Source organism: Stenella coeruleoalba (assembly GCF_951394435.1).
Source record: "Stenella coeruleoalba genome assembly, chromosome: 1".
NCBI lineage: Eukaryota > Metazoa > Chordata > Mammalia > Artiodactyla > Delphinidae > Stenella > Stenella coeruleoalba.
In genome coordinates this window covers 173417681-173444621 of record NC_137169.1, presented here as the reverse complement: position 1 = coordinate 173444621, position 26941 = coordinate 173417681, and the positions used below count along the sequence as shown (strand labels likewise).

General features: G+C 43.5%; 1 protein-coding gene across 5 annotated transcripts in view; it reads left to right on the top strand.

Moving 5' to 3' along the window:
• Positions 1 to 26941, top strand: part of TSEN15 (tRNA splicing endonuclease subunit 15) — a 135731-nt gene that overhangs the window by 84897 nt on the left and 23893 nt on the right. For 3 of the 5 annotated variants that reach the window (XR_013828177.1, XR_013828179.1, XR_013828180.1), the window contains one exon: positions 13314 to 13460. The gene's annotated coding sequence lies outside the window, so the exon portion shown is untranslated. Of the gene's footprint in view, positions 1 to 13313; positions 13461 to 14253; positions 14363 to 21840; positions 21916 to 26941 lie in introns of those variants that run through there. The other 2 variants (XR_013828178.1, XR_013828181.1) reach the window with 2 other exon arrangements.

The window sequence follows — 26941 nt, the reverse complement described above, 5'->3', positions numbered from 1 at the left end:
CAGGACCACCTGCTAGGTCCCTTAATGGCACTTGCCACAGACTGGCAGGTATTGTCATTACAATTGAAGAGAAAATCCTCCTGGCTTTTAAAAAGTTTTACTGCGTGGAAGTCAGATAGCGAATTTCACGATGTTCGAAGTCCTAGTCCTTAGGAAAAGATAGATTTGCCTTCCCTTTTAAGATAATGACCGAGCCCCTCCAGATTGTCTCCTTCCTCTCCCAGCAGCCAGCCTTTCACACACCAGCACCCTTCCCGCGGTGATGGCTTTCCACTGGGTAGCTATTTATGGCATCGCCCATTCCAAATACAATCTCGGTGGATATAGGAACTACTTAAGAATTTGCAACCTGACTTTATTTTTAATTTTGGCTTGGTTTTTATCCGAAATGTTCCTCCAAGCCTTAATGCTCTTCAGCCATTTTACAATAAGTACCGCTCTCTCCTTCCTAGTCCATTAAATAAAATAGCCACCATCCAAGCAACAGTTATTCTGTACAAGGCACTGGGCATGGCCTTTACCTACATTACATTACTTAATCGTCACAGGAGAGTATTATTGTTATCCCATTTTGCATATGAAGAAACTGAGGCAGCAAAAGGTTAAATAATTTGGCCAAGCTCACATAACTAGTAAGGGGCAAAACCAGGGTTCAAACCTGAGCACTCTAGCCACAAACCTCCAACCTTAACCACTGTACTCTACTGCCTCTATTTCTATTTCAATTTTTGCTCATGGAAGACATCTCTTGAGAGAGTAGTTGATCCTTCAGAAGGAAGATAAATAATTCCAGTTCATCAGAACTTCTTCTCTGCACCTTTGTTTTTTTTTCATTCCAGCACTTGTGGAATTTGGGAACCTCTTACCATGGTACCAGTGTTCACTCTCTGAGGTACCTCCCTTCTCTAAGTCTTAGCAGTTCTCTGGCATGGCGAGATCCTGGGGCTGTTGCCACAGTCTTCCGGAAAAGAGAAGCTTCTTGGCTGCAGCATGTTCTTAACGCTCTGGAGAAGAGCTGCACTGAGGGGCCAATCTGTCGCTGTGTCTATATTTAACACCATCTGCCAGGAATATTTCAAACTGCCTATTTTAGTACATGCCATTTCGTGCAAATGCGACTGCTCCACCACTAGTTCGTGGGAAACCAAGGGCATTGGTGGGATAGGGAGTTTCTGCTCTTTATGTTAAGTGTTGTGAGTCGGCCCTTCAGGCAACCTTCCAATGAGACAAGGGAGAGGATGGAGGGAGGGTTTTCCCAGGGTGTTAGTCCCAGGGGTCCACACTTGTAGGGGCTCAAAAGCGATCCAGGGGTGGCAGCTGCCGAGGAGGCGGAGGGGGGTTCTGGATTGGGGGAGGAAACGTAAAAAGCCCAAGGCTTTTATACAGCATCCCTGAGGCAACATGCTGGCCTTTCCCATTTCAGAGCTCCCCATTCCAGCTCCATAAATCACTGGGCAAACTCTTCCAGCCTTAACCAACCCTGTGCAGCCTTTGTGATCCATCTCAGGGAAAGACAAGGGCTCCCGTTTACAGAGGGCTTCAGTTTTCAGTGTTGGCTTGTACAAGCATCAGTTCAACTCGTCCATATGACATCCTTATGAGGGAGGTTCTAGTCTTAGTTCCACCTTACAGCCAAGGAAACTGAGGCTTGGAGAGGCTTAGGGACTTGCAGAGTTAGAATCTGAGCTCGGGCTCTCTGAAGCCAGACCATGATCTTAACTATTGTTATCATACTGACCAGTTCTAAATCCCCTACCCAATCAGTCTCTCTGCAAAAGACACTGTATTTTTTGCATATTATTTCCACCTGCAGCTTATTTTCCAGAATCAATGCTTAACTGTATTTGAGAGGTTCTGACCATAGGTTTGTTATCAAGCCCCACTGTGACTGTGTTGACTTCCCTAAAAACCCCTCCCAGACTGGGCCCAGAAACAGCCCAGTGAGGTGGGGGGCTCTTGGTTTTGCCCTCAGCCTTGAGTAAGAACTGCTTGGAGGAAGCAATTGAACAGCCTTATGAGAGCCTGCCCCAGCTGCATAGAGGTGCATAGAGATGTATGGAATTCGTCCTTGTAGATGGCAAGGGCTGCTGGAAAAGGAAATGCTACCAGGGACTGGCGTGGGGCCGGAGCTGAGAAGACTGAGAGTGGAGTGCAGTTCATTAACCCAGCTGTCCTGGGTGACTTATTTATCTTCAGAGTGGCTGAATCCAGGCAAATTCTGAACTGTTATAATAGGAAAATATCAAAATATATGTGTACTTTTTTCTAAGCACAATTCCTGAGGATGACCAATCACCCTAGGATGAAAGTTAGAAGAGGTGGTTACATGCATGCTCTGGTGTTGTAGGTTGGAAACTGAGTCCTTGGGAAGTAGAGTGAGTGGTACAGAATAGAGATTAGAAATCAGAGCTTTTAACAGACAGCTCCATATCCCATCTGTTTCAGTTGTTTATTCCTATATACCAAGCCACCCTTAAACTTAGTGGCTTAAAACAAAAACAATCATTTTATTATTACCTCCCATGGATGTTGGTGGGTGGCTGTCTGGCTAGGTGGTTCTCACTGGGGTCTCTCCTTCAGCTGCAGCTGGACAATGGTTGGGGCTGGAGTCATTTCAAAGGCTTCTTCATGTATCTGGAAGTTGGTGCTGGCTGTGAACTGGGACCTCAGCTCAGCTGTGTGTCAGGACAGCTATACATCATCCTCCATGGGCCTGACTGTCCCCATAGGAAGAGAGCTGTGTTCCCAGAGGGAGAGACCCAAGAGAATGAGGCAAACACTATATCACCTTTTATGATCTAGCCTTAGAAGTCACGTAGCGTCATAGCATACTCCCATTGTGGTCGCAGTCCAGGCCAGATTCAAGAGGAGAGAATATAGACACATTCCTCAAAGGAAGGAGAATCAATATCAGTTTGTAAGAGGAGCATGTGAGATGGGATATATATTGTGGTGGCCATCTTTGAAAGATACAGTCATCCATACCAATGACAATGGACTAGGGAACAACTTGGATTTGGGAGAAATTGGACGAGGTACTATAGCCAGTATTAAGTGCCAGAGGGCTGGAAGGGCAGTGGAGAATCAAGACTCCAAGCAATTCCTTCCTACATTCAACAAGTGTTTACTGGGTACTTATGAGGTGCCAGAAACTGGGGATACAGCAGTGATCAAGAGACAAGGCTCCAGCAGCTTTCATGTAATTTAGAGTCTGGTGGGGATGCGATGAACAACTGCTCAAATAAATACGGAAGTGCCACGAGGAACTATAAAGTTGGGTAAGAAGACTAATAATATTGGGGCAGGGTGTCTATTTTAGGTAAAGAGCTTAGGGATGACCTCTCTGAGGTGGGGACATTTGAGCAGAGACTTAAATGGACGGAGTGAAGCATGCAAACATCTGGAGGAAAGGCATTCCAGCCTGGGGAAGAGCAAGGGCAAAGTCCCTACAGAAGGATAAACTTGAGTATTCAAGGTATAACAGGAAGCCCTGTGACTAGCATTTAGGGATTAAGTTGGAGAAGGGTAGGAAATGAGGTATAAGAAGTTACCAGTAGTTGGGGCAAAATCTATCACAAAACATTGCTTTTGCTGGTGTTTGGTTCCCTCGGTGTTAGGATGGTAGAACAAATCCTCCTCATTAGAAAGTATCCATCATGAATATAGGCTTCCTGTTTTCTAAACATAAATGACCACGTTTCCATTTGGGGCAGAGCTGACTGAATACGAATTTCAGAAAACATCTCTGACATGAATGTAGAAGCATCTGGCCGCCCTCAGGGTAACTTCCCACCACTTACCACAGTCAATCTGGTCTTTGTCAGGGCATCTTCCTTTTCAGAGGGTAACTATGACAACGGAGCATGATGCTGATGCTGTGGCTGTGCAGCAGCCCTCTATTTGCACACATGATGCTGTGGGAACACAGAACTGTGAATCAGGGTAATGTTGGCCTCTCTCTTTGTAGTGAACAAGTTATCTGCTATTTGATTCAATTAATGTTTTTTTACTCACTTTGTTTTTACTATGACTCTCTCATAACAAAATGATTAACATGTCTTATAATCTGTAACATCATTTCCCAAATTTATTTGATCAAGTTTTCTGTTGCTGCTGTAACAAATCACCACAAACTTAACAGCTCAAAAAACACAAATGTATTATCTGACAGTCTGTAGATCAGAAGTCTGATGTGGGTCTCTACAGGCTAAAATGACAGTGTCAGCAGGGCTATGACCTTTTCTTGAGGCTCAAGGGGAAGGTCCATTTCCTTGGTCATTCTGGTTCTTGGCAGAATTGAATTCCTTGTGGTTATAGGACCAAGGTCTCCATTTTCTTGCTGGCTGAGGGCCATTCCCAGCTTCTAAAGGCTGCCCAAATTCCTTAGCTCACGGCTCCGTCCTCTATCTTGAAAGCCAGCAATGGCAGGTCGAATAACTCTCACACCTTGAATCTCTCCTCCATCTTCTTCTGTCTCATCTCTCTCTGACCACAGCCAGGGAAGATTTTTAACTTTTAAGAACTCATGTGATTAGACTGGGCCCACCTGGATAATCCAGGGTGTTCTTTCCACCTGAAGATCCATGCCCTTAGTCACATCGGCAAAGTTCCATTTACCATGTAAGGCAACACAGTCACATGTTCCATGGATTAGAGTGTGGACATCTTTGGGAGCGTCATTCCCTACCACAACCTTCATTCCCCAACCCCATTAAACTAGAGTTTAATGCAATGGAGTTTGGGAAGCCCTGCGGTAGAGGTATCCAGAGGGTTGATTCTTGACAGGAAAGAAACTATTTCTTTAGGGGCTGTTGCAACAGCCAAAGCACTGGGCGAGCACAAGACCAGGTGAGGTTGGATTCCTCCATGTGGTTGGCGCAGGGGGGGCAGAGGAATAAGGTTTCAGTGATGGGTTTAAGCTTCTTGCTTACCTCGAGTATGAATCAGGTAGATTTTTCTGATTAGGCTTGTCTGTCAAGAACTTCTGCCTCTAATGCCAGAAAGGAGAGGAAGGGACAGTTACTGCAGCAGGTGCTTTTCATGATCGCCTCATATAATGGTCATGCTAACTTGTGAAGGTGAACCCTGCATTTGAAGCTACATGAGGCAGATTCATTTGGTGCCTCACTCGGTTCCCCTTTACTGGGCTGGTGCACCCGTCCACAGAGGTGGTGAACTAACAGCTCCCAGCTCCCCCTTTCTCTAGAAATTACCCTTACAGCTGATGGGGGCTGCCTCAGCTTTGAGGTTATGCCACCGACCACCCCCTCGCTCAACGGGCGCGCGCGCACACACACACACACCCTCCCAACCACAAAAGTCTGGCCCTCTTGCCTCATGGTGGGGACATTTCTGTGATGCTCCAGAGTCCTCTGGGGATCAAATCAACTTCTTCCTCGCTTTACTCTTTTCCCTTCACTTTTCTGCTTCCCTTCTTCCCTTACAAGTTTTTCCTGAATAAATCACGTGTTCCCAAACCCCTACCTCTGGCAGTACTTCCATAGAGCCCAACCTAAGATGTAATAAAAAATTAATTCAAATATCGGGACCCACAAAATGGAGGCTTCCCCAGCGGCGGGGGTCCACATCACAGATCTAAATGAAAGTCAGTTCCCACTTACAAGAAATGCCTCACTGTCAAGGACACCTAACATACACCAGTCACAATCCTCCAACTCAGCTTTGGCTGGCTCCCCTCACCCTGGAAAACAAGACCTGCTAGCCTTAATACCGGACCTGCTAGCCAATCATGCCATTTCCTTGCTGCCTCTTCTAACTCTCTATAAAACGTAGTCCTCGCTTTTTTGCAGGTTCTTGGGCTAGACTCAGACAGCGCCAAGAAAAAAACAGGAGAAAATGCCGCTATCGCCCCTGGTACCTGCCCCTTTCCGGATATGTAGTTGAATAAATCAAATGAAGCTTGATTATTTCTTTGTAGAAGTGGGGCGGGAATTATGTGTAGGATTCTAAAGACTAAGTTTATAGGAAAGGACAAGCAGTGAGAGTGGAGAATGAGTATGAATTCAATGGTCCCTCTCACTGTAAGCTCCGTGGGGGTAGGGGGCTGTGTTCATCTCATGCACACTGTATCCCTGAGCCCAGCACAGGAGCTGAAACGTGGCAGATCTGCAGCAGTAAGTGAAGGAAGTTGAGAGAAGCAACCGGTGAGGTTTCTGTAAGTCCGGAGGTTAAGCCAGGAGAAAGTTGGGGAAATAGGATCTGTTCTCCGTAGCACATGCTCCTTTGCACCCTTCCAAGCCCTTCTGTGATGACCTCACCTTTCCCGGGAACCTGCTCATAGTTCCCAGGAAGCTGTGGACTCAGGCCCTCACCCAGAAAGTGGCACTTCCGGTCAGCCCCTCCTCCACCTACACCGGGATGGAGTGTCCCAGCTGCTCCTTAACCTAGGACAATGCCCCGCCCTTCAGAGATCTAGTGGACCCTTGGGTTAGACTTAAATTAGGTTTATTAATATATATATATTTTTTTTATTTTTATTTTTGCGGTACGCGGGCCTCTCACTGTTGTGGCCTCTCCCGTTGCGGAGCACAGGCTCTGGACGCACAGGCTCAGCGGCCATGGCTCACGGGCCCAGCCGCTCCGCGGCATGTGGGATCTTCCCGGACCGGGGCACGAACCCGTGTCCCCTGCATCGGCAGGCGGACTCTCAACCACTGCACCACCAGGGAAGCCCTATTAATATATTATTTAAATCTGTACATCAAAAAACTAGGTAGTATTAACCCATGTTACCTTAGTGCTCATATAAGACTAAAACAAATTTATGATCTAAACACCAAAAAAGTCACAAAACCAGTAAAATGAGCATTAATAACATTAATGAAATGTGACATCATATTGTTTTCCTAAAACCAAGTCTGTATTCCCAGCACAGTGTGGTCCTAACTGTCCAAGCCCAGCTCTTTCCCAGTCAGCCCATCTGTATTATCCTGGACCAAGTGCAGGCATCCTCTCTTGCACTCAGCTTTTCTCTCTTCCTACCACCTCTAAACCTACTTTTGGATAAAATGCACCCTGCTGTTTTTTAGCTTCCAGCAGATGCAAACACATTTATATGTTAAGCCCACCTCTCTCTGTTCCTCATTAGAGGAAAATAAATGAAAATAAATGAAGCCAAGCTTTACTTGGCATTAATGTGATCCCAGACACAAACTGGAGGCTGCAATCATGCGGTGACTGTGGATTATACGTTGGATATTCAGATTATTTAGAATATGTGTGCTTACAAGAATATATATCATATTTATTATATATACATGGTATATATGTATGTATACATATGCATTTATGTACATGAAATAATCGTCAAGTTTTAGTTTTAAAATAAAAAAGTAAAACATTCTCTTAGAAAATTTGTGGCCCCTTGAGGAACAACACTGTTTTAGGCATAGCCTCGTCTGGAATGCTGCGTCTCTGTATGTGCTGTTATTTCTCCTTCTGCCATAGCCGTGCATTCGGTCATGCCCAAGAAATAAAATTAATTTTCTTTACCTCCCCTGTTTGCATATCCAATCATCATCCTTATTTATTCATCTATTCTAGAACAACCAATCAGCCACATTAAGCATGTATCATAACCACTCGAGACTTCACAAGAACTCTGCAAAGTAGATATTATTATTCTTGTTATGGTCCCAGTTTAAAAATGAAAAATCTGGAGCTCAGTGAGTTTGAGACTTGGGTTGCATTGGAAGTAGGGCTTTGATTCAGTTCTGCCTGACCTCAGATCCCACACTCTTATTCTTCACTGTATCCCCAAGGTATTGAAAAGTGTGTGGTACATAATCAGTACTCAGCAAATATCTTTTGAATGAATACAATAACAGTGAACTGTTTCCATTGTGCCAGTCGCCTCTACTCACAGCCCACAGGAGCTGGACTCCACTATAGACCCGACATAGACCCTGTGTGTTTCTCCTTTACAGGCAGCAAGGCCCTGCAGAGTAGAAACTAAGGATCCTTACCTGGGAATCCCCATCATGCCTGGCACATAGTAGGTGCCTAAATATTTATTAATCAGCATTGGCTCGAGCTCTTAGGTAGTCATGGCCCAGCCTGGGATCTTTCTTCAAGGTTAACTTAGAATTAGAAAAAAGACCTTGAGGAAGAGAGTGGGTTTCTGACGACTCCAGAAAGGCACCACCAGCAGCCTTGGTAAAGGAATGGGAAGCTTTGGCAACTTCCTTCTAAGGTTGGACTCCAAGCCCTACTACATAATGTACGCAAAAGCATGTGATTCAGAGAGCAGCAAAACCATGGAGCAGCATGCCAGGTTTAGAGTCATTGAAGCAAGTGGTGTAAATGATGAAATTTAAAAGGCAGAGACCTTTTTAGAAAAAGCCAGGGTGCACAGAAGTGACAGCATTGCAAGCTGGGTGGAAATGACAAATCTTCCCCATTCCCCTTGCAGGAGGGCCTTGGAGAATGGCTTTTTAAATGCCCTTTTAAGTCGCTGAAGGAGCCGTCAGCGGGATCAGCTAAGGCTGGGAAGTTCCTCGTGATCATCTACAGCATAACTGAGGTTCCCACATTCTTTCTGCCCCGGCTGCTCCTCGGGTCAGATAAAATGCACCGGGGGCTCACGGTTCATCTGTGTTTACATTTTCCCCTCTTTGCTGCCCTTGTTCTTCTGCTCACCCCAAATCACCAGGCTCTTGCTGCCCCTATTTCAACAGGAAACTTTCTTTCCCCCCAGACTGTTTACAGCTTCCTCTCCGTGCAGTTTTCCAGCCAGTGGAAGCCTGGCCCTTACTGGTTTGCGACGGGTTTATGGTGGGTTTGCGGTGGGCACCCACTGAGCAGCAGGCAGCTTGACCTGAGCGTGTTCTCTCCTCACCCACTTGCCTGGGGGGGTGGGGGTGGGGGATGGACAGGGCCTCCTTGTGCTTCTGGAGGAGTCCCCAAACGTCTGATAAATTGCAGGGTGTTTTCAGTGACTGGGTACCTTTCCAAAGCTGGTGCATCTTTCCCTACCTCAATGAGATGGGTCGGAGAGGGGGAAGGAATTGACATCATGCGTAACCATCCACGCCAGACATTGGACCAGGGACCCAAACATTAGCTGGAATTCTCACAGCCACCTGGCAGGCTCAGTTCTGTCTTCACTCGGCAGATCAGGGACCCCAGATTCACCAGAGACACAGCTAGGATGTCAGAGAGTCAGGACTCTATTCTAGGTCCCGGGCCCCAGAGCCCAAGCGCTTTTCACTTGAATACGCCAGAGGGACTTTGGCTTCTCCCCTGACACCCACACTCGCAGAAGGGAGCCTGCTCTCCCTCTCTCCCGACCCGTCGCTGATTCATGCAGAAATTATAATAAAGTCAGGATTTGTAAAGTTTCATTCGCCAGCTCTTCTCAGGTACACTTCAGTTCAAACACAGTTTGGGTTCCTGCCAGAGTCTCCAGCATACTTCCAATTTCATGCAAAGTCACCTTTTCTGATAAGTTCATTTTGTTACATTTATGACTAAGTATGATTTCACTTTATACCATTTTAAGGCATCTCCTGTATGCAAATTCAGAAACCAGAGAAAAACTGTTTTTGTTAGATGCCATGCCCTGATTTTTGGATCAGAAAATGCATCCCCTCCCCAAGCTCTGCACCATGTCTTATCATCATCATGGTAATCATCGTGGCTTAGTTTTCCTTTTAGCAGCATTTTTTATTTTTAAGTTCTCTGTTCCAGGCACTGGAAGAACTGTTGTGTATCCCTCATTGCAGGTGCAGCACCAGAATATCCCAGCCCCTTCTCCAAACAGATTCTTGACCATGCAGTCTCAGCCTCCCCCTCCATACTAAGAGTTAAGATGCTTTTCTCAATCCTGTAGCAGACGGAACAGCTGCTCCTGCCTGAGGATCCCCTTCCCAACCCCCGTTCCAGGGAAATGTGTGTGGTGGGGGGAACCCCAGTGGAGGATGAGGTTGCTCTGTCTTGGCACCAAAAAGAAAGTCCTGCCCTTCCCTGGTGGGCCTCCTCCAGACTGGCTACCCTCCCTCCCCAAGGATGAAGCTCCAAGTGGTACCTCCAGCCCTGCCGGAACCCAGTCTTTCCAAACCACTGAGTCATTTCCCCTCAAGGACTTTCTCATTAAAACCTTCCTGTTTGCTTTAGCTCTGGAGCTCCGTTCTGAGTTACTGTTTCCTTCCCCATCCCCACTGAGCTGGAATTAATGGCCCGGCACCTTTCAGCTCTCCCTCCCTTTGCAGTTTTCCTTCCCACTCTCATCTCTTGGCTGGAGTCTCCACGCTTTGTACACATTTCTGCAAAGCCCCAGAGTTTCTAAAGCTGTGAGGGAAGATATTGTTTGGAGGATAAATTGGGAAGATGAGCATCTACGAAGAGGCACCAGGGAGAAAACCCTCTGACCAAGAGCTTGTCCCAGATCCATCTGACATAGCGAGCAGAGCAGTTGGCAATAGCAACCTTTGACTAATGGCCTCTGAGCTGCTGGACCCTGAGCAGCTGCTGAATCCCCTGGAAGGCAGCTGTGGTCTCCTCAGAGCCCTGGTTAGGAGCGTTGCATGCACGTCTGAGACCTGCTGACCAGGGGATAGTTTGCTGTGTGGTCAGTAGCCACAAAGCAGGACTCCGTGGGGCAGTAGAGGCCAGAAGACATCGGCCCTTTCTGGTTCAGTGATGGAGTGATGGGAAGAGAGTACAGAAAGAGAAAAGAAATGGTCATAGTAAACAGTGCACCTTAGTTCCTCTTCTATCAGTCTTAACTTTTTAGGGAGGCTGTTCTCTGTTCCACGCACATGGAGAACAGTTTTATACTTCTCATTTCAGGCCAAAAATATTCCAGACCCTTCTCCAAACAGATTCTTGATTGAATAGAATGTCACGGGCTGTACTAAGAACAGTGTCCTTTGTGCCCTGTATTGAGTAAAAGTTCATTGAAGCAAGTCAAGCTGAAGTTCAAAAAGTGTACGTGACAGAAGAGAAGGGCCAAAAACCCGTCTGCTGACTCAAAACCTTTTATTGTTTATTCATTCCATCACAGTGTTTGGGGAGATTTTCCTGGGGTGATGGGTCCACCCCTCAAGTCCCATCACATTGACAATCCCCTGCCCCAGTAAGTGTGAGGCCCACACAATCTAGTGACCGCTGATGTGGCTTTGCAGAACTCCAAAACACTGCCACTTGGAAAACCTGCGCTCAAAGTATGCTTATCGTTGCTCATCATCACCAGCTTGGTGACTTCCACAGAAGGTGAGAATTCCATGGTTTGGGTCCTGGCTGTCTTCCTGCTGATTCAGAGATCCTCCACAAGGCTCATCGGCCTTGTCTGCTGCTCGCCACGTTATTCCCTGCTCTGTGAACTTCTGCCTCCTATGCCATAAGTGATCCTTCCTTCTCCTCTTAGATTTTCAATCTCTGTATCCCTACTGACCTTTTCCAATCAGTCTACAAATTGCTTAACTCTCCATTTCCAAACAACTCTATGTACTCTGCCTGCTTCATAAGCCCTTCCCTTTGCGTCCTCCAGGAGGCGCCACCCACACTGTATTCTGGGTACAGGAGTAGTTTCCAGGAGTTTCATTTACCCAGGATACAACCTGAATGCAACTCCTCCTCTTCCACCTCCTCGTGCAAAGATGGGCACCGTTGCTTCCCTCCAGTTACTGTCCTGTGTTCTTCCTTCCTTCTAATACCATTCTTACAAGAGCCATCTCTGTTCCTTGCCTTTCCACGCGCAGAAGTCTCCGAGGACTTCCTACTGTAATATCAGTGGCCTCCTTTTCATCCTCCCGCTCGCCTGTCTGTAGCGTATGATACACCTGACTTTTCCCTCCTTCTGGAAACACCCTCCTCCCCTGGCCTTCCTGCTTCTTCCGTTGTCTCCTGGCTCCTCGTCAGTCCCTGACCAGCTCTCCACCTCCAGTGTTCTCTCTGAAATCTTGATGTTTCTGAAGGCTATGTCCTCAGGCCTTTTTTTATTCTTCACAGTCCCTTCCCTGGACAGTTGCATTTACTCCCAGTTAATGATCTGAAACTTTCCATGTCAATACATCTTAATAATAACCAGTCCATATTTGATTATCTAAATCATCCCCCAAATGTCCTTTCTAGCTAGTTTGTTCAATGAGGAGCCAATTAGAGCATGTACATCACATATCCAATTTTAAGTCCTTTTTTAAAAAAGAGCAAGTATAGACATGATAGCATGCTTGTTAAACGGATTTGGCCAGTTATCTACAGAACATCCCATCTTCTGGATTTGACTAGGTGCTTCTTTGCAATATCATTTAGCTTGTTTCTCTAACCCACTTATTTTTTTATAAACTGGAAGGAAAAAGCAAAGGCATGATGATTCAATTTAAATCTTGTTACCTAGATTATGTCATAGATGTGGACTTTATATTGCATTTCATCAGAAGATACATATGTTCTGGTTGACTCACCACTGAGGATCCTAGCATTGAACCATCAATTAAGGCAAAGGGTAGTCTCATCCTTCCATTGTAGCATGATGTTTTCCCCATGTGACTAGCAAGTAAACGATGCGATGTTATTTTGGCAATATACGAATGTCCAGTGCCCCATCAGCCATATGCCTAATGCTTTCTATCACCAGTTTATACTCACTGCATAAGTCAATAATTCCATTAAGAGTTTAAAGTGATTATCAGCCAGGGTTCTTGGTAGGATATGGATGCCACACTCCAATTAGTTAAAGGTTAATTAAGAACATTTTTAGGATGGAGCTATATACTGAGGTGTGGGCCATCAAGGGGTGGGTGATGAGTGCCAGGTGGGCAGCTGTTACCAGCCCTGGTCCTGAAGGGGCAGGAGAAGAAAGTGGTACTCCTGGTGCTGGGCAAGCTGCAGCCCTGGGAGGAGAGCTGCCCACCGGGAGGAGTGGCTGCTGACAGAGGAATGCAGTTATAATCCAGACCTTCACCTGGCAGGGCACTCAGATGAAATGAAACTTTTCTGACAACTTTATTTTCTGCTTCTTACCTGAAGCACAGTAGCAGGACAGGGGGTTACAGTTGAGGTGCTGGAGGCAGGTATGTCCCTTGAATAGCTGTTTCTGCACCAAGCTGACTATTGGCATTGAGAGCTATCGAGAGAAACAAAGTGGACAGCACTCTCAGGTGGAGGTTGACCTCTGGTTGCCAAAGCACAAAGTGTATGTGGGGGGGAGGTATCACATTTACAAAGGATAATTGTATTTGTTAGCAGGTCGGGGCCAAAGCTGTGTTGTCTCCCTGCAGGAAGCAATGAAAACAAGACGATGTTAGTCCCAGGGAAATACATCCTCAATCCTGAATAATTGTTTGTTTCAGCCCCCGGACACTTTTCATTCAAACGTGTAAATGCACAGAAGAGAGAAGTTAATGATCACTAACCTTTTACCATCTTGGGAGGAGCGGCTTCTGGTGCTAAGTATCAGGAAACTTCTGAGGGAATGATTCCAGGTGCCCTTAGCTCAGGTAAGTTTCCTCAGCTTGGGAATAAAACACCCCTGCTTTCACTCACTGCAGGTTAAAAGAAATAGCACCGATAATGTGTGTCATGTCATTCAATCAAGTGTTGGAGCCTGAAGGCATGCTGGTTCTTCTGGTCCCTGGGGGAGGGTTCATTACTGAGTTCCTTCTAGCTGACAAGCGATTTGAATGTCCGCCTATTACATGGGATGCCAACAGCCTGGGGCTGAGAAAGAGAAGATTAGATTGATGGCTGCTCTAGCACTCACCAACCAGGTGGCCTTGAGTGTGTTACTTGATCTCCCCAAACCAGTGTTTACATCCATAAAACAGTAATAATCATCATTCCCCTGGTTACAGGAGAAACAGCTGTCTTGAGGTAAGGTGTATAAGAATGGATTCTAGAATCAGAAAGACTGGAGCTTAAAATCTAGTTACGCTTCCTAGTGATCGTATAAAACTGGACAGTCACCTGTAAACCAGGTAAAACAGGGAAAGCAATGGAATTTTCCTCACAGATTATTTTAAAGATTAAATGCTGAAAAGCACCTAGCACAGTGCAGGCGAGGAATATGCACTCAAGGGTTCATGGTTATTAACATCAGCTGTCCCGGCTGCTGGTGCTAGGCAGGATGCCCTGGTGTGATGCCCTGTTTAACATCCTTGGGCAAAGCGGAGCCTGTGAATATGACGAGTGACCACTCCCATGGCTGTGGTACGTAATATGGCAAAAGGGAGGTCATGGGATGGACCTGACTTAGTCAGGTTAAAAGCACAGAGCTTTCTCCGCTGGTCACAGGTGAGAAATCCTAGAAGTGGGCTCCTGCTGGCCTGGAAGAAAGTAAACATCCATGCTGTGAATAGCATGGGGACCACATGGCAAGGAATACCGATGGCCTCTGGGAGCTGAGTGTGATCCCCAGATGACAGCTAGCAAGGAAACGGGGAACGTATTCCTACGAGGTCATGAGAAACTGAATTCTGCCAACAACCCGACTGAGCTTGGAAGGGGACCCCACACCTCAGATGAGAACTCAGCCTGGCCGGTGCCCTAACTGCAGCCTTGTGATCCCCTGAGCAGGGATCCAGCAAAGCTGTGCTCAGACTTCTGACCATGGAAAACGTAAGATAATAAGTTTGTGTTGTTTTAATCCACTTAGTTTGTGGTAATTTGTTCACAGCAATAGAAGACTAATATCCTACCTAGAGTTAATCAACACTACTGCTATTGTTCTCGCTGTGTCAGGTTCTGTTCCTAATTGCTGTCATCTGCAGCAGTACCTCGCTGCATAAATCATGACATTGCAAGAATGGCAAGAGATGCTTTTCTTCAACACACCCCCCTTAGACGGGAAGTATTCGCTCTGACTGTCTTCTGCTAATGGGCTGGTGATGGTCACGGGGAGGAGTGGCTTATCGACCTCTGTGGCTTTAGAAAGGCACACAAATATCATCAGAACTGAGTCTTTCCTGGAAGACTTGACTTATTATGTGAAAGCCCTTTTCTTCAGAGGCTTCCTGTTTGACACTACAAGTTTCTCACCTACCAAGGCCTTCTCTGCACCATAGACCAAACGTAGCCAAATGATCTGTTGACGAGTTTTTAGGTCCTCACTGAGCTTGCAGCATGTTGGGAAAGGCAGATATTAAACAAGTAATTGCACGAACATAGGAGTATAAACTGTATGGTGTGCCTTAAAGAATAACATGAAGTATCAGAGAAACTTGAGCCTGGAGGTTCAGGGAAGGCTTTTCTTGAGGAGATGATCCTTGCCAGGAGACCAGGAGGATGAATAGGAGGTAACTCGGCCAAGGGATGATAAAGATGCTCTTCATCACAGGGAACAGCTCGTGTAAAGTCCCTGAGGCAGGAGAGGTCATGGCCAGTTTAAGAAACGGCAAGACTAGTGAAGTAGCAAGGAGAATGAGGAGAAGAGTGTGTGTGAGTCGAAGGTGGGGAGGGAGCAGAGCTAGATCTTGCAGGTCCTGTTAGGCTTTGCTAAGGATTTCAGTCTCAGTCAGGCTTTCCCTTTTAAGAGAGCACCCCAGCTGGGATGGAGGGAAGGGATCATAGGGAGAAAGACAGATGTGAAAATACTAGTTGGGAAGCAATTGCAACTATCCAGACAGGAGTTCAGGGTGGCTGTGACAGAGATCATTATGTGGACAAGGAGAGAAGTTAGATAAAACTAATCTAATTTGGGGAGCCTTAACTTTGCCAGTTTTAAAAATTAAGAAAACGTTTTCAGTCCACCCTACCATTTTGAAGAATTCACATTCATTCACTTACTTATTTGATAAATATGTATTGTGTTATTTTTATGTGCCAGGCACTGTTCTAAGCATGGTGATATAGTAATGAATAAAACAGGCAAAAATCCCTGTTCCCAAGGAGCTTGCAAGGGATTTAGATCATAAGCAAGAAAGATAAGGAACATATAAAATATATTTGTTAGCAAAAAATGCTAAGGAGAAAGTTAAAATTAAAAGAGGGAAATAGGAAGTGTTAGAATAAGATTGTATTATATATGGCCAGACAAGATCTCACTAAGAAGATGATATTTTTTTTTCCTATCTTGATTAAACTTTTTTGTAATCGAAGTATAGCTTGATTTACAATGTTGTGTTAGTTTCAGGTGTACAGTACAGTAATTCAGTTGTACATGTAGATATACATATAGATATAGATATTCTTTTCAGATTCTTTTCCCTTATAGGTTATTACAAAATTTTGAATATAGTTCCTTGTGCTATACAATAGGTCCTTGTTGGTTATCTATTTTATATACAGTAGTGTGTAAATGTTAATACCAACCTCCTAATTTATCCCTTCCCCTTTGGTAACCATAAGTTTAGAAGGTGATATCCTACACTGTTGGTGGGAATGTAAATTGGTACAACCACTATGGAGAACAGTATGGAGGTTCCTTAAAAAACTTAAAATAGAACTACCATATGATCCAGCAATCTCACTCCTGGGCATATATCCAGAGAAAACCATAATTCGAAAGGATACATGCACCCCAATGTTCATTGCAGCACTATTTACAATAGCCAAGACATGGAAGCAACCTAAATATCTATCGACAGAGGAATAGATAAAGAAGTTGTGGTACATATATGCAATGGAATATTACTCAGCCATAAAAAAGAATGAAATAATGCCATTTGGAGCAACATGGATGGACCTAGAGATTATCATACTAAGTGAAGTAACAGACAGAGAAAGACAAGTATCATATGATATCACTCATATGTGGATGTGGAATCTAATTTTTAAAAAAAGATACAAATGAACTTATTTACAAAACAGAAGCAGACTTATAGATATCAAAAACAAACTTACGGTTACCAAAGAGAAAATGTCAGGGGGAGGGATAAATCAGGAGCTTGGGATGAACACACGCACACTACTATATATAAGAAAGATAACCGATGGGGACCTACTGTATAGCACAGGGAGCTCTACCCAATATTCTGTGATACAGGGAGATCAGCTCAGTGCTTTGTGACCACCTAGAGGGGTGGAATAAGGAGGATGGGAGGGAGACGCAAGATGGAGGAGATTTGGGGATATAGGTATATGTATAGCTGATTCACTTTGTTATAAAGCAGAAACTAACACACCATTGTAAAGCAATTATACTCCAATAAAGATGTTAAAAATAAAATTAAATTAAATTTTTAAAAATATTCTGTGATAACCTATATGAGAAAAGAATCTTAAAGAGAATGACTATATGTGTATGTATAGCTGAATCACTTTGTTGTGAAACTAACCTGAAACTAACACAACATTATAAATCAACTATTCTCTAATAAAATTAAAATATTAAAAGATAGAATGAAATAAAATAAAATAAAAGCTTTACCCACTATTGGTCAAGAAGACAGATCATGTAAAATTTTTTAATGTAAATTGAAATTAACATTTTGATGTAAATATATGATTTCTCATAGGAAAGATAAGTATCATTCTATGAATTTTTAATTTTCATATTTGTATACATAGACATAGTGTGTGTGTTCCAAATGATGATTAAAAAGGTGTTTTTTTTTAATGTGGATCACAATTTTAAAAATTTGAAAGCCATTGCTTTACCTCATTGAATTGTTACAAAAATGCTGCAATAAAAACATTATTCCAGTTTTGCAGATGAGGAAACTTAGACTGAAAGAAATTAACTCAACTTCTTCAGCACTGTGGAAGTAGAGAAATTAGCATTCAAATTCAAGTACAATGAATCCAAAGTCAATACTTGTCCACTGTTTCATACTCCCCTATATTCTACAACTAAATTCTAGACTCAAATTTTAAATGCTATGATACATATGAACGTCAAATTTCTTTTGGAAGATATTGTTGATGAATTTGTCTTTGTTACCCCAGTTGAAATCATGTCAGCAAAGCAAAACTAGATTTTAAAAAAAAAAAAGTTTAGAAGGTTATATTTGAGCAAAAATCTGAGGGAGGTTAGGGATTAAGATGTGCAGATATTGGGGGGGGGGGTCAAGGAAGAGTATTCTAGTCAGAGGGAACAGCAAGTACAAAAACTCTGAGGTAGAGATGTGACTAGTCTTTTCCAGAAGGCTACTATGACTGGAAAATGTATCAGTTATCTATTCCACAATAATGCTAAGTAACAAGCTACCTCAGAACCCCAGTGTTGTATCATAATAAACACTTAGTTTTACTCATGAGTCTGAAGATCACCTGGGTGTTTCTGCTGAGCTGAGCTGAGCTTAGCAGGGCTCATTCATGCCTCTGCAGTCAGTGGCAAGCCAGCATAGCTCTGATCTTGGGCTCTTTCACATGTGTTGAGACTTGGATAAGACAACTGGGTTGACTTAGCTCTGCTCCACATACCTGTGTGTCTCTCATCCTCCAGTAAGATGATATTCTGTTCTCATGCCTAGCAGGGAGGGTGGGGAGAAAGGTGAGGAGAGAAAGAAAGAAGAGCGGGAGAGACCGTAACAGGAGGAAAGGGAGAGAGGGGATGGAGAGAAAGAGAGAGAGAAACAGGGTGGGGAGAGGGAAGAAAAGAGAGAGCGTGCATGTACACAAGACCTCTTGAGCCCTGGGCTCAGAACTGAAACAACGGTACTTCTGCCGCATTCTGTTGGCCAGAGCAATTCATAAGACCAGCTTAGTTTCAAGGGGTCGGGAACAAACTTCATTTCTTCACGGGGAGAGCCTTGAAGTCACATTGCAAAGGATGTGAAAATAGTGAGGGGTGGAAAATTAGGACCGGTTTTTGCCGTGAATCTACCACGTTGAGCTGGTAGGAGATAAGGCCAGAGAGGTAATGGGAATCGAGGTGGTATAGGACCTTGCAGACCAGTGTAAGTCTTTTGGCTTTTACTCTGAGGTGAGAAGCCACTGTAGGGGTGCCAGGAGAGGAGTAACACAGCCTGACTTGTATTTTAATGGAATCACTCAGGCTGTCAGGTTGAGAGTAGACTGAAGAAGGGAAGGAGACCAGTGTGGAGGCTACTGCAGTGAACCAGGCAAGAAACGACGGCGACTTGGCCAGGAAAGTAGTCATAGAAGTGCTGACAAGTAGTCAGGTAATGGACATAATTTGAAGGGGGAATGGCCAGGATTTGCCTACAATGCAAATGTAGGATATAGAACGAAAGAAGAAAAACAGATGACTCCAAAGCACTGGCCAGTTAGTTACTCTAGAAAAACTGTGTTGCAGTGTACTGAGATGATTAAGGTTATGGGAAGAGTAAATTTCAGAGGAAATATTTTTCAAAAATCCTTAACTGCCTGACAGTTTCTTTCAGTACCTTGAGATGCAATTAAGTTAGACCAGAAGATATGACTTCAGTCAGAGCAGCCAGGGGCTCTCCTACAGTCCTTCCCTTGACCTCAGACACGGGTTCTCACAGATCCAGAGCTGGCAGCCACTGGGACGTACTATGCTGTACAGCCTGACCAGTTGTTTACAGCCAGCATTTCTGACGTTGGTTGCGGCATCTGCTCTGATTGGTTGTAGAATCCACTCTTGTTTCACCCTCCATTTTGATTGGTTGGAGCCCAGTTTAATTTTCTTTCTCCATGGCAGAACCAGGAGAGGTAAAATACGGGTGGAAGTGCTCTACTTTCTAAAAGGCAGGGACCGTATCTCATCCAACTTTGTACTTCCAGATGGAAGAGGGTGGATGGATTCACTTAGATTCACTCCATTCATAGCAAAAGCATCTCAGGTTTCACACTCTACTGAGGATTGACATATGATTTTTTTCTGTTAAAAAAAAAAGGCACTTTGAAAGATAATCATGATTCTATGTGATCAGTATAAAGCGTCGAATACTCTGTGCAGTCTTAAAACCCCCCCTACTTGGATAGGTAAGGAAAGTTACTATTGGAAGGGAGGAGTGTTTGTGTTCCTTGTCTCCCTAAGTTCCGTCTTGGCTCATGGAGGGGGCAACTGACACCAACATTTTAGTGCTGTCTTCACGGGGGCGGGGAGAAGTGCAGGAACGGGAGATTCCACCTCTCTCCGCTCCTCATTGCTTACTCCGCCTCAGACAAAAATGGCAAATCCGATGGGTGAAAATCTGACATGTACTAAGCCACGCTTTCCTAATGGGCAGGGACTTTCGTCTGCTGAGCAAAACCAGTTCAGTGCGTTCCCTTCACCTGAGCGTTCTCTGTCCCAGGGAGCAGGCTCCGACTCTGCCACCTTGTGGTTGGAGCAGTGAGGCAGCTCTGTTCCTTACCGCCGGCTGCTGAGTGAACCTGGCTTGGCTCTGCACACCCAACCCCTTTCTCAGATACACTGGCTGAGCAGATCCCAAGGTCTGGCTGTGATGGGAGTAGGAGGACTCACTCGGCCCCAGCCACGCTGCCTTGCATTCAGAATCCCTGAGCCAGTGCCCTACTCAGCTCCATTTGTGTGAGTCCCCACTGGTGATAAGTGAGGTGAGTCCTAGAACCTGAATCCCCAACATCAACAGCAAACCCAACTGAGATTCTTAAAAAACTGGAAGTTGCTCTCATGTTTATCTTCAGCATAGTCTTCCTTCCTCTCCCTTTTTTTTTTTTTTTTTTGCACTTCTGGAATAGTCCTTCTTCATGCCTCCATCCTTTTTTCTGAACCACATTTGAGAGAATGTGAAATTGCATATTTATTATTGGTTTCAACTAACAGAAACACACTTGAGCTCTCTTAAAGACAAGAGATAGAGCTTATTTTATTTTTCACAAATTTATTTATTTATTTTTGGCTGCATTGGGTCTTCGTTGCTGTGCGCAGGCTTCCTCTAGTTGCGCCGAGCGGGGGCTACTCTTCGTTGTGGTGCGCAGCCTTCTCATCGCGGCGGCTTCTCTTGTTGCGGAGCACAGGCTCTAGGCTCTCAGGCTTTAGTAGTTGTGGCACACGGGCTCAGTAGTTGTGGCTTGCGGGCTGTAGAGCGCAGGCTCAGTAGTTGTGGCACACGGGCTTAGTTGCTCTGCGGCATGTGGGATCTTCCTGGACCAGGGCTTGAACCCATGTCCCCTGCATTGGCAGGCAGATTCTTAACCACTGCACCACCAGAGAAGCCCCTAGAGTTTATTTTAGAGACAGGTTTATCTCCGAACCCAGGGGCAGGTAGCTAGTGTACTCTAGAAATAACCTAGAGCCAGAGCCTCAAATGCAGTCAGGACCTTCCCTCCCGTCTCTAAAGGAGGTGACCATACATTTCAGTTTCTGTAGGAACATCCTGGTTTACTCTTTCACTCTGCCCACAATCACTGTATGTCAGTCTCGGTCCAATCAAGAGGCAGAAACCTCAAGGTGACTTAAATAGGAGAAATTTCATGTAAATATTTTAAATTTTCTGATAAAAGAGCAATTATAAGATATAAGGGAACTCTATGTGGTACCCTAAAGCTGAGGGCGAATACCCAAGGAGGGACAACAGCAAAAGAGGACTCCCTTCCCGAGGCTGGGATTGCAACCACTGGGCAGCAGACAGGTCTGCTGATCCACCCGGTCCAGAGCTGGTCTGCAGTCACTGGGCAAGCAGGAAGCAACTCTCTGAGACATAGTGGGGTGTAGAAAAACCACATCCAGTGGCCTGACACATGGGCGTGCAGAGCGAGTACAAGTGCCATTGCAGATAGGAGGCCTGGAGCATATGGTGTCCATGTCAGGAAGCCCACAGGAAGGGGACTGTTAGGGCAGGCCAAGGCTGCAAGGACACCAAGGGACCATGACTTTGGGGCCTGTGCCAGAACTGGGTCAGAGTACCACCAGCTGATAATGGAGCTGCCAGAAACAGCAGGAGGGCCCCTTCCTCCTGCGTTCTCCCTTGAGTGACCTCTACTGAGAAAGCTTAACGAGTGCTCTTTGTAAAGGAGAAATGCTTAAAGGAATTCCATCTATCATTGCAGAGCACGCATTGAAGGGTGAATTCGGATGTGAGTGACAATAAATTGCTAACTGGCACAAATTTCAACAGTACCCTGGTAAGAATGATTAATTCCCAGACTTGTCAGATTCATAGAGAAGGAGAGCAGAATGGTAGTTAGCAGGGACTAGGAGAATGGGGAAACAGAGAATTATTGTCTAATGGGTACAGAGTTTCAGCCTGGGAAGATAAAAAATTCTGGAGATGGATGGTGGTGGTGGCTGTACAACAATGTGAATGTACTTAATATTAATCACTGAATTGTTCACTCAAAAAGGGTTAAAATGGTAGGTTTTCTATTATGTATATTCTACTACAATTTTTAGAAAGATTAATTCATGGTTACTATATTCATGCCTCACTTTTGCTCCTCTCCATACATCCACTTTCTTCTTCCTTTCACTGTTTCTCAGTCCACACACTAAAAACATGGCCACCAACAGCTCCTCACCTAAAACAGCTCTCCTTGTGTCAAGAAACCAGCCAGACTGAGTCTGGACTCTCACAATGTCCTCTTCCAAATTGTCCTGGAAGTTCTTCCAAAGCAGCAGCTTTGGTCCAATGCTCACTTTGGTTACTTGGGCCAGTATCATCTGCTATAGACCTGTTTTCAGAAGTGTTTATTTGTCGTTTTGGGGGTCGGATAAATGAGGAGGGAACTTTACTGACAAAACAAGAGGAATCCACTATAATCATTTAAAGACTCCCCTCCAGAGTTTTAATCAAATGGGGAAGTCAGGCAAAAGATACACACACACACACACACACACTCACATCAAGAGTAAAATCAATAGGTAAAATGATGCCAGATCAGTAAAAGTTTTTTTATCCTTTCCACCTATGCTAGTAGTCTGAATTAATATTAGAGGCATATGACAGAATAATCATAATTATTTATCAAGCTAATTAGCCATATTTAGTTTCCTAATTGGCCGTAAAATGGCAGAAATCTTTATATATACAGTGAGACTTAAAAATGAATTATGGTTGTTATAGGGATTGTCATTTTTTATTTTTGTAGGCACAACTCCTTGAAATGATATATATATTCCCATCAGGTGCTTCAGAGAAGCACTGGTCTTTCTCTTGACAGACAATGTGCATTTTGGCACCAAATTATTGGATGGAAAAATACAGGCATTTTCCAAGCTCTAAACACAGAGCATGTCATCTATTCGTTTGGATTTCTTCCTAAACTATTGTTACACCAATATGTGGTGGTTTTTCTAAGAAGAAATCAATCCAAATCTGTCTTTGGACTCAGAATCCAGGAAGCCTGGGTTTTATCACTGGCTTGGTCACAGATGCACTGAAAAATGCGCAAGTCACTTCCATCTTTGTCTGAATTTCTCCATCTGGCAAATGTAGATTCTGACACTCACCATCAGATAATGTTTGCAAAATGTTTGACAGTCCTTGATGGTAGACAGTATGTAATTGCAAACTGTTGCAATGTTTTTTCTGCCCTAAAAATTCTTCTCTTTTCTAGAAACTATTTTTAAATTAAAAATATCACTTTTAAAATATGGCTACCTGGCAATAACAATTCAGTTGGTAATGGAGAGTAATTTGAAAAAAAAAGAAAGTACAGGTCTTTTTCCGTGGCATTCCCCAGAGGTAACAGCTTAAAATTGCTCTAACTTTAATCCTTCTGAGACCAACACCCACAATAATAATTTATTAGCCTTTTATCTTCGATGTATCAACTTCAAAGTACATCTGATGGGTCCCCTCATGAAAGATGAAGATCTTTGCTCATTTACACTTCAACAACCACTGCCAGATGTATTTCATTTTTTATTATTCTGTTACATACTTCTATAGCTTCACCCAGTACATCCCTCCATTTCTTGATCCATCAATTTCAGACGGTATCTCTTGACTTCCCTCTAAGACGAGAGATTTAATAGCCCTGTGTTCCCCTCCTCCCCTCATGGCTACCCCCAATGTCACAGCTTCAGTTCATCATATAGTTAATTTTACATTGTCAAAACTTATAGAATTTATACTTTCTTATATAATTAATTCTTCTGCATTTTGGCTGTTTATTAAGTTTAAAAATAACCAGGACTTATTTTAATTAAATGAATATTAGTCATTATTTGGTAAATTTCATTCTATTCAAATAAAAAAATATTTATTGATTACATACTCTGGGCCAGCACCATTCTAAGTGCTAGGGATAGATCAATGAAGAAAACAGACAAAGTATCCCTGCCTTCATAGAGCTTACATTTTAACGTATGTTTGGACTCATAGAAAAAGTGAAGAAATTCTATGGCATATAACCTTGCCAGTAGAAAAAGAAATGCACATACCTAAACTGGGAGGAAGAGGGAAGAAGTAGAGGAAGCAAGGTGCTGAATTTTTGTAATGTATTATTGTCATATGCCTTCACTTTCTCACTAAGATAATAATCTAGAATCTGCAACACTTTAGAGGAAATTTATTTTCTTCTTGAAGCTCTTCTTTCCAGAGCCTCCTGACTTGCTAATCCAACTTGGGTTGCTAACTTTTGAGGCTTAGTTTTCAATGTCATTTTACTCCAGGAAGGGAGCGGTGTTGTTCTGTTTAGTGCAGGGATTTGTTTTTGTTTTTGTTTTTTTCCAGCTTTACTTTGTATCGAGCAGCTGAGTTTAGTCAGTTGTTATTTGAATTGCTTGTTTTTCTCTTTTCTTTATCTTTCTGGAATAAATTCTCAAATCATTATTTCAAGAAGCAAAATTATGAAGATAGTAAAAAAATCAATGGTTGCCAGGAGTTGGGGGCAAGGAGGGAGGGATGAGTAGGTGGAGCACAGAGGATTTTAAGGCCAGTGAAAATACTCTATGGTACTATAACGATGGATATATATTATTATACATTTGTCCAAATCCAAAGAATGTACAACACCAAGAGTGAACCATAAAGGAACTGTGGACTTTGGGTAACTGTGATGTGTCATTGTAGGGTCATCAGTTGTAACAAGCATACCACACTGGTGCAGGATGTTGATAACGGGGGAGGCTCTGCATGGGTGGGGTTTGGAGGCATATGGAAAATTTTCATACCTTCTTCTTAATTTTGCTCTGAACCTAAAACTGCTCAAAAAAGTCTTTCTTTAAAAATTATGCTTAACCTACTATATAAAAAATAAATTAATTAAAGTAATTTTTTTAAAAAAATTATGTTAACTGAAAAAAGCCAGTCACAAAAGACCAATATTGTATGGTTCCCTTTATATGAATTATCCAGTATAAGCAAATCTATAGACAGAAAGTAGGATAGTGGTTGCCTAAGGCTGGCAGAACGGTAGGTTTAGGAGTTGATGGCTAAAGGATACAGGGTTTCTATTTGGTGATGAAAATATTACCAAATTGATTTTGGTGATGTTCGTACAACTCAAATATACTAAAAATAACTGAACTGTACGCTTAAAAAAGTAAGATTGAATCAGGAGGCAATATTGAATAAGGTTTAAGGATATAGATTTTGAAATTAGGCTGACCTGCGTTCAAATCCTGGCTTTACTACTTACTGGTTGTGTGACTTTAATGAGGTACTACATTCTCTGTGAACTTCACTGTCCACATCTGGAAAATACAAATAAAGATATCTGACTCAAAACATACACACACACCCCATCCTCAAAGAGTCTGGAAAGTGTCCTGAGGAAGCAGGACAGTGGTGGCCAAAGGCTCCCACCCGCTCCTCCGCAGCAGCTTCACCTCACTGATTGACTGCTTTGGCATGGAGGTAGCTCCATGCTGCCATCCTTGCCTCGAGGAGGGAAGACAGATCAAATTCAGTGAGAGATCAACTAATTGTCACCCTCTCTTGGCCCTTTCTTTCCATCTGAGTTTTATCAGTCTCAGTCCCATGTCCATAAATCCCCTCCCTCAAATTTCAAAAAGAGGGATGAAAAAGAGTAAGAAATTTAAAATCTCCATCATGATGTTATACCCAAGGTTCCAGGTTCACTGTAGACAAGGATTGGACACTTATCAAGTACAAACTCCAGACTAGGATGAATTACATCATTTGTTGTGGAAATTACAAGTGGTACTTAGTTGCTAGCTTACTTTGGCCAGACCAAGTGGATTAATCATTATAGTGTAATATAAAGTCCAGATGAAACAAAGTCAGCCTAGCAATTTTAGCTAGAAAGAGCAGTGTAAACACTTCAAAAACAACCAGGCAAAAAAATATAAACTGTGGAGAGCAGCCACTTCCAAAGCCACAGCAAACTCAGGGACCAGTTTTCCAAGAGAATGTTTTATCTCAAGCCAAGTGGACCTAATACTAAAGCCCTAAGATTAAAGCCTGTTGTATCTACCAATCCATAGTATCAATAAAGGACCACTCATCCAAGGAAAGAGCATTCCCAACTCCTTTTTTTAGCCTACTTTACTCTGATTGAAAATGAACTCTTACAGAGAAGTCGACAAGGAAGCCATGACTAATATTTGGGCAGGAAGCAGATACACCCTACCGTGGCAGTACAACACTAGAACTAGCCATCAGGGATGGTTGGTTCTTAGCAAGATGATAATGATGACATAGAGTCATGAAATTTCCAAGCTGAAGTGAAAATAAGAATATTAAACATGATGACAGTGATACAGTAATTAGAGCAAACATTCATTAAGACCTGATTATGTCCAGGAAGTATTCTAAATACTTCACATGTTTTAAATCACTGAATCCCAACCATAACCCTATAAGGTAAGTACAATAAACATTCCCATCATACAGAAGAGAAAACTGAGGGTAGAGACCAATTCTTTCTTTTGGCCCTTCTCAATACTGCGGCCAAGTGAGGTGAGGGATCTTGTATATAGTTACTGAGGTTGGTTTTATTTGCCTTCAGACTTCCTTCTTCATAAATTCTTCATCTTCTTCCTCTTTACTCCATTTCAGAGGCTCAATTACCCCTTTTATAAGTAAAGAAGACTATTTTCATGGAAAGATCCTTTATCAGCCCTTACTTGTCAAGATCACTGACATCCAAATGATGTGAGCCAAATCCAGTGTTAAATTCTCCATCTTCCTTTTGCTTGTCCCATCAGCAGGATTTGACATAATTGATCACTCTTTCCCTTCCT